The sequence below is a fragment of the Bombina bombina genome, chromosome 8, assembly GCF_027579735.1.
Source record: "Bombina bombina isolate aBomBom1 chromosome 8, aBomBom1.pri, whole genome shotgun sequence".
NCBI classification, from domain to species: domain Eukaryota; kingdom Metazoa; phylum Chordata; class Amphibia; order Anura; family Bombinatoridae; genus Bombina; species Bombina bombina.
Genome location: NC_069506.1, coordinates 194,093,649 through 194,109,194, shown reverse-complemented (window position 1 = coordinate 194,109,194; position 15,546 = coordinate 194,093,649).

Here is a 15,546-nt window from a genome sequence, read left to right as displayed (position 1 = left end):
TGCTCCTTCCAGAGCGCTTATCCCCCACCCCTCCCTAAATTTAGGTTCAGATTCACAGAGGGAAAGCAGAGTAAAAACACTCATACTTACCGACTGCGAATCCCACTTCTGACACCAGATTTGTTAGGTGTTATTCCCAGGGGGGGAGTGTCAGGTCAGGCCGAAGCCGCGGGCCCACCGTACCACCTGAAGCAGATGTAGATTATCTGATAAGGATATCCTTAGAACAGACTCAGACCATTCAGCAATGATCCTCCACAAACATGCGCCTCCACCGCAGGAACCCCTTAACCCTTTATCATATATTACCAACACCTATTACAAGACCTAAATTTAGGTTCAGATTCACAGAGGGAAAGCAGAGTAAAAACACTCATACTTACCGACTGCGAATCCCACTTCTGACACCAGAATTGTTAGGTGTTATTCCCAGGGGGGGGAGTGTCAGGTCAGGCCAAAGCCGCGGGCCCACCGTACCACCTGAAGCAGATGTAGATTATCTGATAAGGATATCCTTAGAACAGACTCAGACCATGCAGCAATGATCCAAAAACTATTCTCCTTTATTGAAAGACACACAATCATGTCTTATAGGCACCAATTACAGTGTACAGGGTTAACTTGATGACACGTTATGGCTGCGTCATTTTACACAGTTATACACAGTGTTATCCTGGAAACTTACTAGCTCTAAACAACATTATATAGTCATAACAAGCTAACATCTGCGAGAACAACAAGGTTGTTGGACCATCTTATTGAGATAATACCCTCCTGGGCCTAGGGCCAGGAACATTTACAAGGTTAGCTTGCTTTGCAGAATAAAAATAACAAGCATGTATTTCTCACTACAGAATAACCCATTATAATAAAGTTTAATCATTACAAGATGGATGCAAAAGACAAAATGGCACCCAACAACAAGATGGCGCTACTTACGCTAACAATAATTAATAACAGATGGGGAGCTATTTGGGGTGCCAAGAAGGCACAGGAGGAACGCACCCTCCCGATCAACATTCTGGAACTTAGGGCAATCTTCAATGCTCTGAAGGCTTTGCCCCTTCTGCATTCGTCCCAGTTTATAAGGTTCCAATCAGACAATATAACCTCGGTGGCTTACATCAACCATCATGGTGGAACAAGAAGCTCCCTAGCAATGAGGGAAGTATCTTGGATTCTGGAGTGGGCGGAGGCCCACAGCTGTTCGCTGTCAGCGATCCACATTCCGGACGTGGACAACTAAAGCGGATGTTCTCAGCAGACAATCCTTTCATCCGGGGAATGTTCTCTCCATCCTGAAGTGTTTGCGGAGATATGCAACAGGTGGGTGATGCCGGAGATGGATCTCATGGTGTCCCGTCTCAATACCAAGCTACCCAGATATGGGTCGAGGTCCAGGGCTCCTCAGGCATAGCTAATAGATGCATTAGCAGTGCCTTGGAGGTTCAGTCTAATCTACCTTTTCCCGCCGTTACCACTCCTTCCTCGTGTAGTGGCCCGCATCAAGCAGGAGCAGGCGTCAGTGATACTGATTGCTCCATCGTGGCTGTGAAGGATGTGGTTCGCGGATCGGGTGGGGATGTCATCTCCTCCATGGAAGTTACCTTGTCGCAGGGATCTGCTGGAACAAGGTCCTTTTGTTCATCAAAATCTAGATTCTCTGAGGCTGATTGCATGGAGATTGAGTGCTTAGTCCTAGCCAAGAGAGGTTTTTTTTTGAGAGAGTTATTGATACTCTCATTCAAGCTCATAAGCCGGTTACTCGTCGCATCTATCATAAGGTGTGGAGAACCTACTTATTCTGGTGTGAAGAGCGTGGATTTCCCTGGCATAAAGTTAAGGTTGCCAGGATCCTATCGTTTCTCCAGGATGGACTGAAGAAGGGTCTTTCTGCCAGTTCCCTGAGGGGACAGATTCCGGCCCTGTCTGTTTTACTGCACAAGAGGCTCTTGGAGCTTCCAGATGTACAGTCTGTTAAGGCTCTGATTAGGATCAGACCTGTGTTCAGCTCTAAGGCTCCTCCCTGGAGTCTGAATCTTGTTCTTAAGGTTCTGCAATGGGCTCCGTTTAAATCTATGCATGAAATTGACATTAAGTTGTTGTCCTGGAAGGTTCTTTTTCTACTGGCTATTGCTTCTGCGTGCAGAGTTTCTGAGATTGCCGCTTTGCAATGTGAACCTCCTTATCTGGTGTTCCACTCGGATAACGCTGTCCTACGTACTTCTTCCTAAGGTCATGTCAGACCGCAACATCAATCAAGAGATTGTGGTTCCTTCCTTGTGTCCTAATCCTTCTTCTTCGAAGGAACGTTTACTTCATAATTTGGATGTGATTCGTGCCTTGAAGTTTTATCTTCAGGCTACTAAGGATTTTAGACAAACTTCTTTGTTGTTTAGGTCTCTTCGACTTCCTTATCTTTTTGGTTAAGGGGTGTTATCTGCTTGGCTTATGAGACAGCGGGACATAAACCTCCTCAGAGAATTGCGGCTCATTCTACTAGAGCAGTGGCTTCCTCTTGAGCCGTTAAGAACGAGGCCTCTAGGGATCAGATTTGTAAGGCGGCTACCTGGTCCTCCTTACATACTTTTTCTAAATTTTACAAGTTTGATGTTTTTGCTTCAGCTGAAGCAGCCGTCGGGAGAAAGGTTTTACAGGCTGTGGTGCCCTCAGATTAGGGTATGCCTCTCTTTTTGTCCCTCCCATTATCATTCAGTGTCCTCTAGAGCTTTGGTATAAGTTTCCCAATTGTAAGGAAAGAAGCCGTGGACTCTCCTTATATTAAGAAGGAAAACATATATTATGCTTACCAGATCATTTAATTTCTTTCTGTATAAGGATAGTCCACGGCCCCCGTTTGTGCTCTCCGATGGGCGGCCCCCTAAATTATGTTTTTCTTCTGGCACCTTTTATACCCTGATATTTCCCCTACTGTTCCTTGTTCCCTCGGCAGAATGACTGGGGGATAGGGGAAGTGGGAGAGGTATTTAACCCCTTAATGACAACTGACGTACCAGGTACGTCATGCATTAACAACCAGTTAATGACAATAGACGTACCTGGTACGTCAGTTGTCTAAGAGAGTGCTGGAAGCGATCGCAATCGCTTCCAGCAGCTCTCAGGGTATTGCAGTGATGCCTCCATATGGAGGCATCCTGCAATACCTTTTCAGAAGACTCCGATGCAGAGAGAGCCACTCTGTGGCCCTCTCTGCACCGGTAGCGATGGTGCCGGTTCGTTGGTGGGTGGGAGCATATCAGGGAGGCGGGTGGGCGGCCCATCGCTACCCGGCATCCGGTTCCTGTAAGTGCTATGTGCACGCCGGGTGCCGGGATCGTGCGCGTGCGCGCGCGCGATTAGCTGGCGACTGACACCAATGAGAAGGGAAGAGGGGGGAAAAAAGAATTTAAAAAAATAAATATATAAGGATCTGGGAGGGGGAGGGGGTTGGGGTATTGTGGGGGGCTGATACACTACAGAAAACATTAAAAATTGCAAAAAATTGCAAAAAAAACACTTGTTTTTGGGGCAAATTGGGTACTGGCAGACAGTTGCCAGTACCCAAGATGGCGGCAATTAGGTAGGGGAGAGGGTTAGAGAGCTGGGGGGGGGATCATGGAGGTTGGGGCTAAGGCAGGGGTCCATCACAGCTAAAACATTTTATTTTTTTTTATTAAAAAAAAGAAAAACTCCTTTTATTTAGTACTGGCAGACTTTCTGCCAGTACTTAAGATGGCGGGGACAATTGTGGGGTGGGGGAGGGAAGAGAACTGTTTGGGAGGGATCAGGGGGTGGGATGTGTCAGGTGGGAGGCTGATCTCTACTCTAAAGCTAAAATTAACCCTACAAGCTCCCTACAACCTACCTAATTAACCCCTTCACTGCTGGGCATAATTTACGTGTGGTGCGCAGCAGCATTTAGTGGCCTTCTAATTACCAAAAAGCAATGCCAAAGCCATATAAGTCTGCTATTTCTGAACAAAGGGGATCCCAAAGAAGCATTTACAACCATTTGTGCCTTAATTGCAGAAGCTGTTTGTAAATAATTTCAGTGGGAAACCTAAAGTTTGTGACAAAATTTGTGAAAAAGTGAACTTTTTTTTTTATTTGATGACATTTAGCGGTGAAATGGTGGCATGAAATATACCAAAATGGGCCTAGATCAATACTTTGGGTTGTCTTCTAAAAAAAAATATATACATGTCAAGGGATATTCAGGTATTCCTGACAGATATCAGGGTTCCAATGTAACTAGCGCTAATTTTGAAAAAAAGTTGTTTGGAAATAGCAAAGTGCTACTTGTATTTATGGCCCTATAACTTGCAAAAAAAGTAAAGAACATGTAAACATTGGGTATTTCTAAACTCAGGACAAAATTTAGAAACTATTTAGCATAGGTGTTTTTTGGTGATTGCAGATGTGTAACAGATTTTGGGGGTCAAAGTTAGAAAAAGTGTGTTTTTTTCAATTTTTTCCTCATATTTTATATTTTTTTTATAGGAAATTATAAGATATGATGAAAATAATGGTATCCTTAGAAAGTCCATTTAATGGCGAGAAAAACGGTATATAATATGTGTGGGTACAGTAAATGAGTAAGAGGGAAATTACAGCTAAACACAAACACCGCAGAAATGTAAAAATAGCCATTGTCATTAAGGGTAAGAAAATTGAAAAATGGTCCGGTCATTAAGGGGTTAAAGGGACACTGAACCCAAATTTTTTCTTTCATGATTCAGATAGAACATGCAAATTTAAGCAACTTTCTAATTTACTCCTATTATCAATTTTTCTTCGTTCTCTTGCTTTCTTTATTTGAAAAAGAAGGCATCTAAGCTATTTTTTTTGGTTCAGGACCATGGAAAGCACTTGTTTATTGGTGGCGAATGTATCCACCAATCAGTAAGAACAACACAGTGTGTTCACCAAAAATGGTCCGGCATCTAAACTTACATTCTTGCATTTTAAATAAAGATACCAAGAGAATGAAGAAAATTTGAAAATAGGAGTAAATTAGAAAGTTGCTTAAAATTGCATGCTCTATCTGAATCATGAAAGAAAACAAAATTGGGTTCAGTATCCCTTTGGCTGGGGTGTCTTTGCCTCCTCCTGGTGGCCAGGTTCAGTATTTCCCAACAGTAAGGTATGAAGCTGTGGACTCTCCTTATACAGAAGAAAATGAAATTATCTGGTAAGCATAATTTATGTTTTCAATGTGCAGTGATGTTGGAACACCTCATCCGCTACCTCTCTGTGCTCTATGGCAGTGTCACTTTTCTGGTGTTATACAGACCGTCCAGCATGGAAATATGGTAAGTGTAGCTCAATTCCGTATTACAGAGGAGAAGATTGTGTCTGTTGTGAGGGTGCAATCCACTGCCCTCCGAATCGCAATGTATTTCCTTCAGACATGGCTGTACTTTTTCAAGAGGCAAGTATTGTGATTCATCTATAGGTTGTTTAAAAAGCCAGTGTTAATCTTTGATTGGCTAGAATGAATGTCAATCACAGATGCCAGCTTGAGTCACTGGTTTAAAGTTGAAATGTGTTGGTCTAGAGAATACCATCCATACAGACATTACAACCCAGAGGTCTCAACGTTGACATTGATCTTCAATCATTTATGTATTGAAATATTTTTATTAGGATGTTATTCTTTAGACCAACACTTTTCCAAACTGTCATATAATAATACATGCAGTGTACATTCTCGACAAACCCTGTTAATGAATTTATAGCATTTATATATATATATATATATATATATATAAAATTTTATTCAATGGTACTTGAGTGCACACATTATCAGGAAACAATAATTACAGAGCTAAATAGGTATAAGCATCATGACATTATCAAGTTATTGACAAGGTAGAAAGGTACGCTTATATGAAAGGGTAAGTAGTTTAAACATCATTACATTTACAAGGCATGCATACGACTCATAAGATTTAGCTATTGGAATAACAAAAATGGAAAGAAATAAGCATCATGAATCAGTCAAAGTTTGGACGAAGCAAAAAGGTAAAAATTACTGGAGGGGAAATTGGTATTTATGCCATGACATCAACAAATTGTACACAAGACAGTTTGCAAGATTTAAATAAAGGGGGTGCTGTGCTCAATACCTTTTTTCATTTATTAATGAACACGTACAAATACAAACTTAAAATATTATAGGCCTAAACAAGTAGTAAAATCAAACTAAGACCAGTAAACTGAGATCTAAATGTAAGCCAACTTGCCAATCTGGTGTCTAATTACCCGGAATTCCCCAGACCACCACCCTTACATGAGCAATACAGCAGAATATAGAGTGAGGGAGGGGTGTAGTCCTAAAATAAAAATATCTAATGTTGACTGTTCTGAGAATCACCAATTACCTCAGATATTTTCATTTAGTATATATAAACTGTTACTATTTGGGTAGACTCTGTCTTTGGCATTTACTGGTAGGTGTAGCAGGTAAGCTTCCCATTTATAGAACAAATGCTTTACTCTTCTTTAGGGATCACCCCTTGCATCAGCCAGTTCTATCAGCATTTGGATATGGATGTGTTTAAGTAACTGTTGGAAGGGAGGAATTCTATCAGCTGACCAGCCCTTTAGGATCAATTGTCTTGCAATCAGTAAGGCCATAGTAATGAAAGTGTCATACTTAGGTTTGTTATTGTTTTTTTTTTTGTTTGTTTTTTTTAAGGAAAATTACTTGTTGGGCTGAAAGTATTACCCGTTCTTTAGTTATTTTTGTTAACCAATATGCCAGTTTGTTCCAGAACCACTTTAATTTGAGACAATCCCACAGAAGATGAATCCAGTCTGGTATCAGGTCTGATCCAGGAAGCTAATGACCAGTAGGCATCGGTAGTGGGGAAGAAACTGAAAGGGATTGTAAACTATTATATTCAAGGGTATATTCAGAAAACAAGATTATGGGTTTATATCAGCATGGTTTCATGTCAAACCAATCTAATTAGATTCTATGAGGAAGGAAGGAAGTAATAATATAGATAAAGGGGAATCTGTTGATGTGATATAATTGGATTTTGCAAAGGCTTTTTAAAACAGTAACACATTAGCGATTATTGTACAAAATGAAGGGACTGGAAATAGATGAAGATGTATAAAAGACAGAGAGCAATAAGTAGTAATAAATGAGTCATACTCAGATTGGACAAAAGGTATCAGTGGGGTCTCCCAAGGATCAGTACTGTGCCCTGTTCTTTTTAATATTTTTATTAATGACTTGAGGAAGAATCAAATAGCAACATCTTTTGCAGATGATACAAAGTTGTGTAAAGTGATTAGTTCAGAGCAGGGTGCAATTGCTTTGCAACAGGATTTACAAAAATTCAAAGAGTGGGCTTGTAAATGGAATATGGGATTTAATCTGGTAAATGTAAGGTTCTACATTTTAGAAGTAAAAGTATGCAGGGAACCTATTATTTAAATGGGACTAGACAAAACGGAGGCGGTAAAGGATTTAGGCATACTTATAGATAAACTAAGAATGAGTGTGCATGTAAGGCAGCGGCTTCTATGGCTAATAAAATACTAACATGTATTAAAAGAGGTAAAGCTTAATTATTTTGCTATATATATATCCCTAGTAAGATTTAACCTTGAGTATGTAGTACAGTTCTGGGGACCAATTTTAAATAAGACGTTGCTGAATTAGAGAGTTCAGAGAAGGTCCACAAAACTAATAAGGGGAATAGAAGATTTAGACTATTAGGATAGGTTATATGATTACTTTATATAAATATATGCAATGCCCATATACAGTGCAGGTTGAAGCTCTCTTTATTCCAAAGGCAATTGTTTTTGGCAAAAGGTCACTTGAAGAGGAAATTAGATTAAATCTCCAGCAACCTATCGCCTACATTACGAGTTTTGTCGGTAAAAACTTGCGTTGCTAACGCTCCTTTTTTTTTCCAGCGCTCACTTTAAACAACGCTGGTATTACAAGTTTTCTGAATGGCTGCGTCTACCTGTAATACCAGCGTTGCTTACGGTAGCGGTAAGCTGGCTGAACGTGCTCGTGCACGATTTTCCCATAGGAAACAATGGGACTGAGCTGGCTGAAAAAAACCTAACACCTGCAAAAAAGCAGCGTTCAGCTCCTAACGCAGCCCCATTGTTTCCTATGGGGAAACACTTTCTAAATGTACACCTAACACCCTAACATGAACCCCGAGTCTAAACACCCCTAACCTTACACTTATTAACCTCTAATCTGCCGCCCCCAACATCGTCGCCACCTGCATTATACTATTAACCCCTAATCTGCCGCTCCGGACACCGCCCCCACCTACATTATCCCTATGAACCCCTCATCTGCTGCCCTAACATCGCTGACACCTATATTATGTTTATTAGCCCCTAATCTTCCGCCCCCAACGTCGCCACCACCTACCTACACTTATTAACCCCTAATCTGCCGAACGGACATCGCCGCTACTATAATAAATATATTAACCCCTAAACTGCTGCAATCCCACCTAGCAAACACTATAATAAATTTTATTAACCCCTAATCTGCCCCCGCAACGTTGCCACCACCTACCTACAATTATTAACCCCTAATCTCCCGCCCCCAATGTTGCCGCTACTATAATAAAGTTATTAACCCCTAAACCTAAGTCTAACCCTAATCCTAACACCCCCCTAACTTAAATATAATTTAAATAATACGAAATAAAATTACTATAATTAAATAAATTAATCCTATTTAAAACTAAATACTTACCTATAAAATAAACCCTAACATAGCTACAATATAACTAATAGTTACATTGTAGCTATTATAGGATTTATATTTATTTTACAGGCAACTTTGTATTTATTTTAACTAGGTACAATAGCTATTAAATAGTTAATAACTATTTAATAGCTACCTAGTTAAAATAATTACAAAATTACCTGTAAAATAAATCCTAACCTAAGTTACAAATACACCTAACACTACACTATCAATAAATTAATTAAATAAATTAACTACAATTATCTAAACTAAAATACAATTAAATAAACTAAACTATAGTACAAAAAAAAAATATTACAAGAATTTTAATCTAATTACACCTAATCTAATCCCCCTAATAAAATAAGAAAGCCCCCCAAAATAATAAAATTCCCTACCCTATACTAAATTACAAAAGTAATCAGCTCTTTTACCAGCCCTTAAAAGGGCTTTTTGCGGGGCATTGCCCCAAAGTAATCAGCTCTTTTACCTGTAAAAAAAAATTCAAGACCCCCCCAACATTAAAACCCACCACCCACACACCCCTACTCTAAAACCCACCCGATCCCCCTTAAAAAAAAAACTAACACTAACCCCCTGAAGATCACCCTTCCTTGAGCCGTGTTCACCCAGCCGGGCCGAATTCTTCATCCAATCCAGGCGATGTGGTCCTCCATCCGGCAGAAGTCTTCATCCATCCGCGGCTCCATCTTCAAGACCTCCGACGCGTAACATCCTCCTCGGCCGACGGACTAACGTTCCTTTAAATGACGTCATCCAAGATGGCGTCCCTCGAATTCCGAATTGCTGATAGGATTCTATTGGCCAATCAGAATTAAGGTAGGAAAAATCTGATTGGTTGATTTAATCAGCCAATCGGATTGAAGTTCAATCCGATTGGCTGATTGGATCAGCCAATAGAATTGACCTTGCATTCTATTGGCTGATCCAATCAGCCAATTGGATTGAACTTCATTCTGATTGGCTGATTAAATCAACCAATCGGATTTTTCCTACCTTAATTCCGATTGGCTGATAGAATCCTATCAGCCAATCGGAATTTGAGGGACGCCATCTTGGATGACGTCATTTAAAGGAACCTTCATTCGTCGTTAGTCCGTCGGCCGAGGAGGATGTTCCGCGTCGGAGGTCTTGAAGATGGAGCCGCGGATGGATGAAGACTTCTGCCGGATGGAGGACCTCTTCTGGCCCGCTTGGATGAAGACTTCTGCTGGATGGAGGACCTCTTCTGGCCCGCTTGGATGAAGACTTCTGCCGGATGGAGGACCACATCACCCGGATTGGATGAAGAATTCGGCCCGGCTTAGGTTTTTTTAAGGGGGGATCGGTTGGGTTTTAGAGTAGGGGTGTGTGGGTGGTGGGTTTTAATGTTGGGGGGGTCTTGTATTTTTTTTTACAGGTAAAAGAGCTGATTACTTTGGGGCAATGCCCCGCAAAAAGCCCTTTTAAGGGCTGGTAAAAGAGCTGATTACTTTTGTAATTTAGTATAGGGTAGGGAATTTTATTATTTTGGGGGGCTTTTTTATTTTATTAGGGGGCTTAGATTAGGTGTAATTAGATTAAATGTCTTGTAATATTTTTTATTTTTTGTAATTTAGTGTTTGTTTTTGTACTATAGTTTAGTTTATTTAATTGTATTTTAGTTTAGATAATTGTAGTTAATTTATTGAATTAATTTATTGTTAGTGTAGTGTTAGGTGTATTTGTAACTTAGGTTAGGATTTATTTTACAGGTAATTTTGTAATTATTTTAACTAGGTAGCTATTAAATAGTTATTAAGTATTTAATAGCTATTTTACCTAGTTAAAATAAATACTAAGTTGCTTGTAAAATAAATATAAATCCTAAAATAGCTACAATGTAACTATTAGTTATATTGTAGCTATTTTATGGTTTATTTTATAGGTAAGTATTTAGTTTTAAATAGGATTAATTTATTTAATTATAGTAATTTTATTTTGTTTTATTTAAATTATATTTAAGTTAGGGGGTGTTAGGGTTAGACTTAGGTTTAGGGGTTAATAACTTTATTATAGTAGCGACGACGTTAGTGGCCGGAGATTAGGGGTTAATATTTGTAGGTAGGTGGCGGGGACGTTGGGGGGGCAGATTTAGGGGTTAATAAAATTTATTATAGTGTTTGCGAGGCGGGATTGCGGCGGTTTAGGGGTTAATACATTTATTATTGTGGCGGCGATGTCCGGTCGGCAGATTAGGGGTTAATAAGTGTAGGTAGGTGGCGGCGACATGGGGGGGCAGATTAGGGGTTAATAAATATAATGTAGGTGTCGGCGATGTTAGGGGCAGCAGATTAGGGGTTCATAGGTATAATGTAGGTGGCGGCGATGTCCGGTCAGCAGATTAGGGGTTAAATAATATTATTATAGTGTTTGCGATGTGGGGGGGCCTCGGTTTAGGGGTTCATAGGTAGTTTATGGGTGTTAGTGTACTTTGTAGCACTGTAGTTAAGAGCTTTATGTTCCGGCGTTAGCCCATAAAACTCTTAACTACTGACTTTTTTATGCGATAGGAGTCTTGGAGGTAGAGGCTGTACCGCTCACTTCTTCCAAGACTTGTAATACCAGCGTTGGGCAAATCCCATTAAAAAGATAGGATACGCAATTGACGTAAGGGGATTTGCGGTAGCCAAAAGTCACGGAAGAAAAGTGAGCGGTACACCTGTACCTGCCATACTCGTAATACCAGCGGGCGTTAAAAAGCAGCGTTAGGACCCCTTAACATTGCTTTTTAAAGCTAACGCAGAACTCGTAATCTAGGCTTAATTTTTTTTTCTTTCCATAAGTCCACAACTTCATTCCTTACTGTCGGGAATACAACACCTGGCCACCAGGAGGAGGCAAAGACACCCCAGTACTACTCTCCATCTTGAGGATAGCTCATCCTTTAAAGATCCTATGGATAAGAAGTTGGAAACTTTCCTAAAGAGAATGTTCCAACACGCTGGATTTGTATTTCAACCGGCGGTAGCGGTGGCCAGGGCCGCCACCTACTGGTTGCGACTCCCTGTCAGAACTTATCGCGGTGGAATCTCCCCTCAAGGATATTCAGGAGAGAATTAAAGCTTTAAGAGTAGCTAATTCTTTCATCTGTGATGCAAATATGCAGATTATTCGCCTGAATGCTAAGGCTTCAGGTTTTGCCGTCCTAACCCACAGGGCTCTCTGGTTGGTTGAAGCCTTGGTGTGTGGATATGACTTCTAAATCCAGACTTCTTTCTCTTCCTTTCAAGGGGAAGATTTTATTTGGAGCAGGTCTGGACTCCATCATCTCAACGGTTACTGGAGGGGAAGGTGCCTTCCTACCTCAGGATAAGAAGAACAGTCCTCTAATTTTTGCTCCTTTCGTTCAAACAAATCCCAACAATCTCAATCTTCATCCAAACCTGAGCAGCCCAAGAGCATTTGGAAGCCTGCTCAGTCCTGGAGCAAGTCCAAACAGATGAAAAAGCCTGCCAATAACAAATCAGCATGAAGGGGAGACCCCCGATCCGGGATCGGAATGAGTAGGGGGCAGATTGTTGCTTTTTTCAGACACTTGGTTTCAAAATGTTCAGGATCCTTGGGTTCTGGAGGTCGTATCTCAGGGATACTGGATAGGATTTAAATCTCATCTGCCCAGGGGCAGATTCATACTCTCCAGACTATCTACAAGACCAGAGAAGAGGACAGCCTTTTTAGATTGTGTACGGGATCTAGTCTCCTTAGGAGTAATTATCCCGGTACCATGCTTTAGAAAGAGGTCTGGGGTTCTATTTAAACCTCTTTGTGGTTCCCAAAAAGGAGGGAACTTTTCGTCCAATTCTGGATTTGAAGTGCCTGAACAAATTTCTAAGTTTATGACTACCAGAAATCTGAAGGATGCATACCTTTGTTCCGATCCACAGGGAACATTTTCCAGTTCCTGAGATATGCCTTACTGGATCAACACTTCTAGTTCATAGCACTTTCATTTGGCTTAGCTACTGCTCCAAGGTTATTTACGAATGATATAGGGGCTCTACTAGCAGTTGCCAGAACCCGAGGTATAGCAGTATCTCCTTACCTGGACAATATCTTGGTACAGGCACCATCTTTTCATCTAGCAAGGATCACTCAGAATTTCTTCTAAGTATTCTTTGGTCACATGGATAGAAGATAAACTTGGAAAAGAGTTTGCTTACTCCACATACCAGAGTGAATTTCCTGGGCACAGTTATAGACTCGGTGTCTTTGAAGAACTTTCTAACAGACCAGAGACGTTGCAAGCTAACAACTGCATGTCTTGCCCTCCAGGCCTCCTTAAGACCTTTTGTGGGCCAGTGTATGGAGGTGATTGAACTCATGGTGTCTTGTATGGACATCATTGACTTAGATCATTCCCTATGCCAGATTCCATCTCAGACCTTTACAGCTATGCATGCTGAGACAATAGACTGGTGACCATTCCGATCTGTCACAACTGATAGTTCTGGACAGCCTGTCGAGAGACTCACTCTCTTGGTGGCTCTGTCAAGATCACATGTACCAAGAAACGTGCTTCTTGAGACCGTCCTGGGAGACTGTGACCACGGATGCCAGTCTATTCGGTTGGGGAGCCATTTGGGGTGCCAGGAAGACACAAGGGCTGTAGACTCAATATCTTGGAACTCTGGGCAATATTCAATGCTCTGAAGGCTTGCCCCTCCTACATTCGTCCAAGTTTATTAGATTCAATCAGACAATATAACTTCGGTAGCCTACATGAACCATCAGGGTGGAACGAGAAGTTCCTTAGCGATGAGAGAAGTATCTCAAATCCTAGAATGTACGCTGTCAGCAATCTACATTATGGGTGTGGATAACTGGGAATTAGACTTCCTCAGCATGCAATCCTTTCACCCGGGGGTATGGTCTCTCTACCCCAAGGTCTTTGCAGAGATATGCAGCAGATGGGGGATGCCGGAGATAGACCTCATGGCCTCCCGTCTCAATGCCAAATTACCCAAGTACGGGTCGAGATTGAGGGATCCTCAAGCTGTTCTAACTGATGCCCTAACAGTTTCATGGAGGTTCAGACTCATATATCTCTTTCCTCCATTACCTCTTCTCCCTCATGTGGTGGCCCGCATCAAACAGGAGCAAGCATCAGTGATTCTAATTGATCCATCCTGGCTGTGAAGGACTTGGTTTGCAGATCTGGTAGGGATGTCCTCATCTCCTCCATGGAGGTTACCTTGTCGCAGGGACCTGCTAATACAGGGTCCTTTCCGTCATCAAAATTTAGATTCTCTGAGGCTGACTGCATGGAGATTGAGCGCTTAGTCTTAGCCAGGAGAGGTTTCTCTGAGAGTGTCATCAACACTTTGATTCAAGCTCGTAAGCCAGTTACTCGACGCATCTACCTTAAGGTGTGGCGGACTTACCTGCCCTGGTGTGAGGAGTGTCGTTTTTTCTTAATAAGGGTTAAAGTTGCCAGAATTTTATCTTTTCTCCAGGATGGACTAGAGAAGGGTCTATTTGCTAGTTCCCTGAAGGGACAGATATCGGCCCTGTCAATATTGCTGCACCAGAGATTAGCTGAGTTTCCGGATGTGTAGTCCTTTGTTAAGGCTATGACTAGTATCAGACCTGTGTTTAGAAAGATGGCTCCATGGAGTCTCAATCTTGTTATTTGTGTGTTGCAGCAGGCTCTGTTTGAGCCCATGCATAATGTTGATATTAAACTGTTATGTTGGAAGGTTTTGATTCTATTGGCTATTGCCACTGCTGGCAGAGTCTCTGAGATTTCAACCTTGCAATATGACTCCCCTTACCTTGTTTTTCATGGCAATAAGGTGGTTTTCCTTCCTAAAGTGGTGTCAGATCGCAACATTAATCAAGAGATTGTTGTTCCTTCCTTGTGTCCCAATCCTTCGGCCAAGGAACGTTTGCTTCACAATCTAGATGTGGTTGTGCTTTGAAGTTCTACCTTCAGGCTACTAAGGAGTAGAGACAATCTTCATCTTTGTTTGTCATCTATGCTGGTAAACGTAGGGGTCGGAAGGGCACTACCTCTTCCCTGTCTTTCTGGTTGAGGTGTCATCCGCCTATCTTATGAGACGGCGGGACAACAACCTCCTTTTAGGTCAGATTAGGTGTAATTGTTTTTATGTTTGATCATTTATTTTTTTATTTTTTGTAATATTAGATTTTTTTAGTATTAGCTTTTTTAAAATTTGTAATTTAGTTTTTTTTAATTTTATTAGAAAAGTAATGTTAGGTTAATTTATGGTTTAATGTTAGTTTTTTTTTATTTCACAGGTAAGTTTTTTTATTTATTTTAAGATAGTTATATTGTAAGTTTTAATTTAAAGTTATGGGGTGTTAGGTTTCGGGGTTAATAGTTTAATTTAGTGTTTTGCAATGTGGTTGTCCAGTGGTTTAGGGGTTAATAGATTTATTTAGTGTTGGTGATGTCGGGGAGCGGTGGATTAGGCGTTAATTACTTTATTTAGGTGTTGGGGAGTGGCATATTAGGGGTTAATCACTTCATTTAGGAGTCTGCCAGCGGCGGATTAGGGGTTAATCACTTTATTTAGGTGTCGGGGCGGCAAATTAGGGGTTAATAACTTTTATTAGTGTCGGGCGGCGGATTAGGGGTTAATCACTTTATTTAGGAGTCTGTGAGCGGCGGATCAGGGGTTAATCACTTTAGGTGTCGGGGCGGCGTATTAGGGGTTAATAACTTGTATTAGTGTCTGCGATGGCGGGGGGCAGTGGATTAGGGGTTAATAGCTTTTATTAGTGTTGGCGATGTCAGGGAG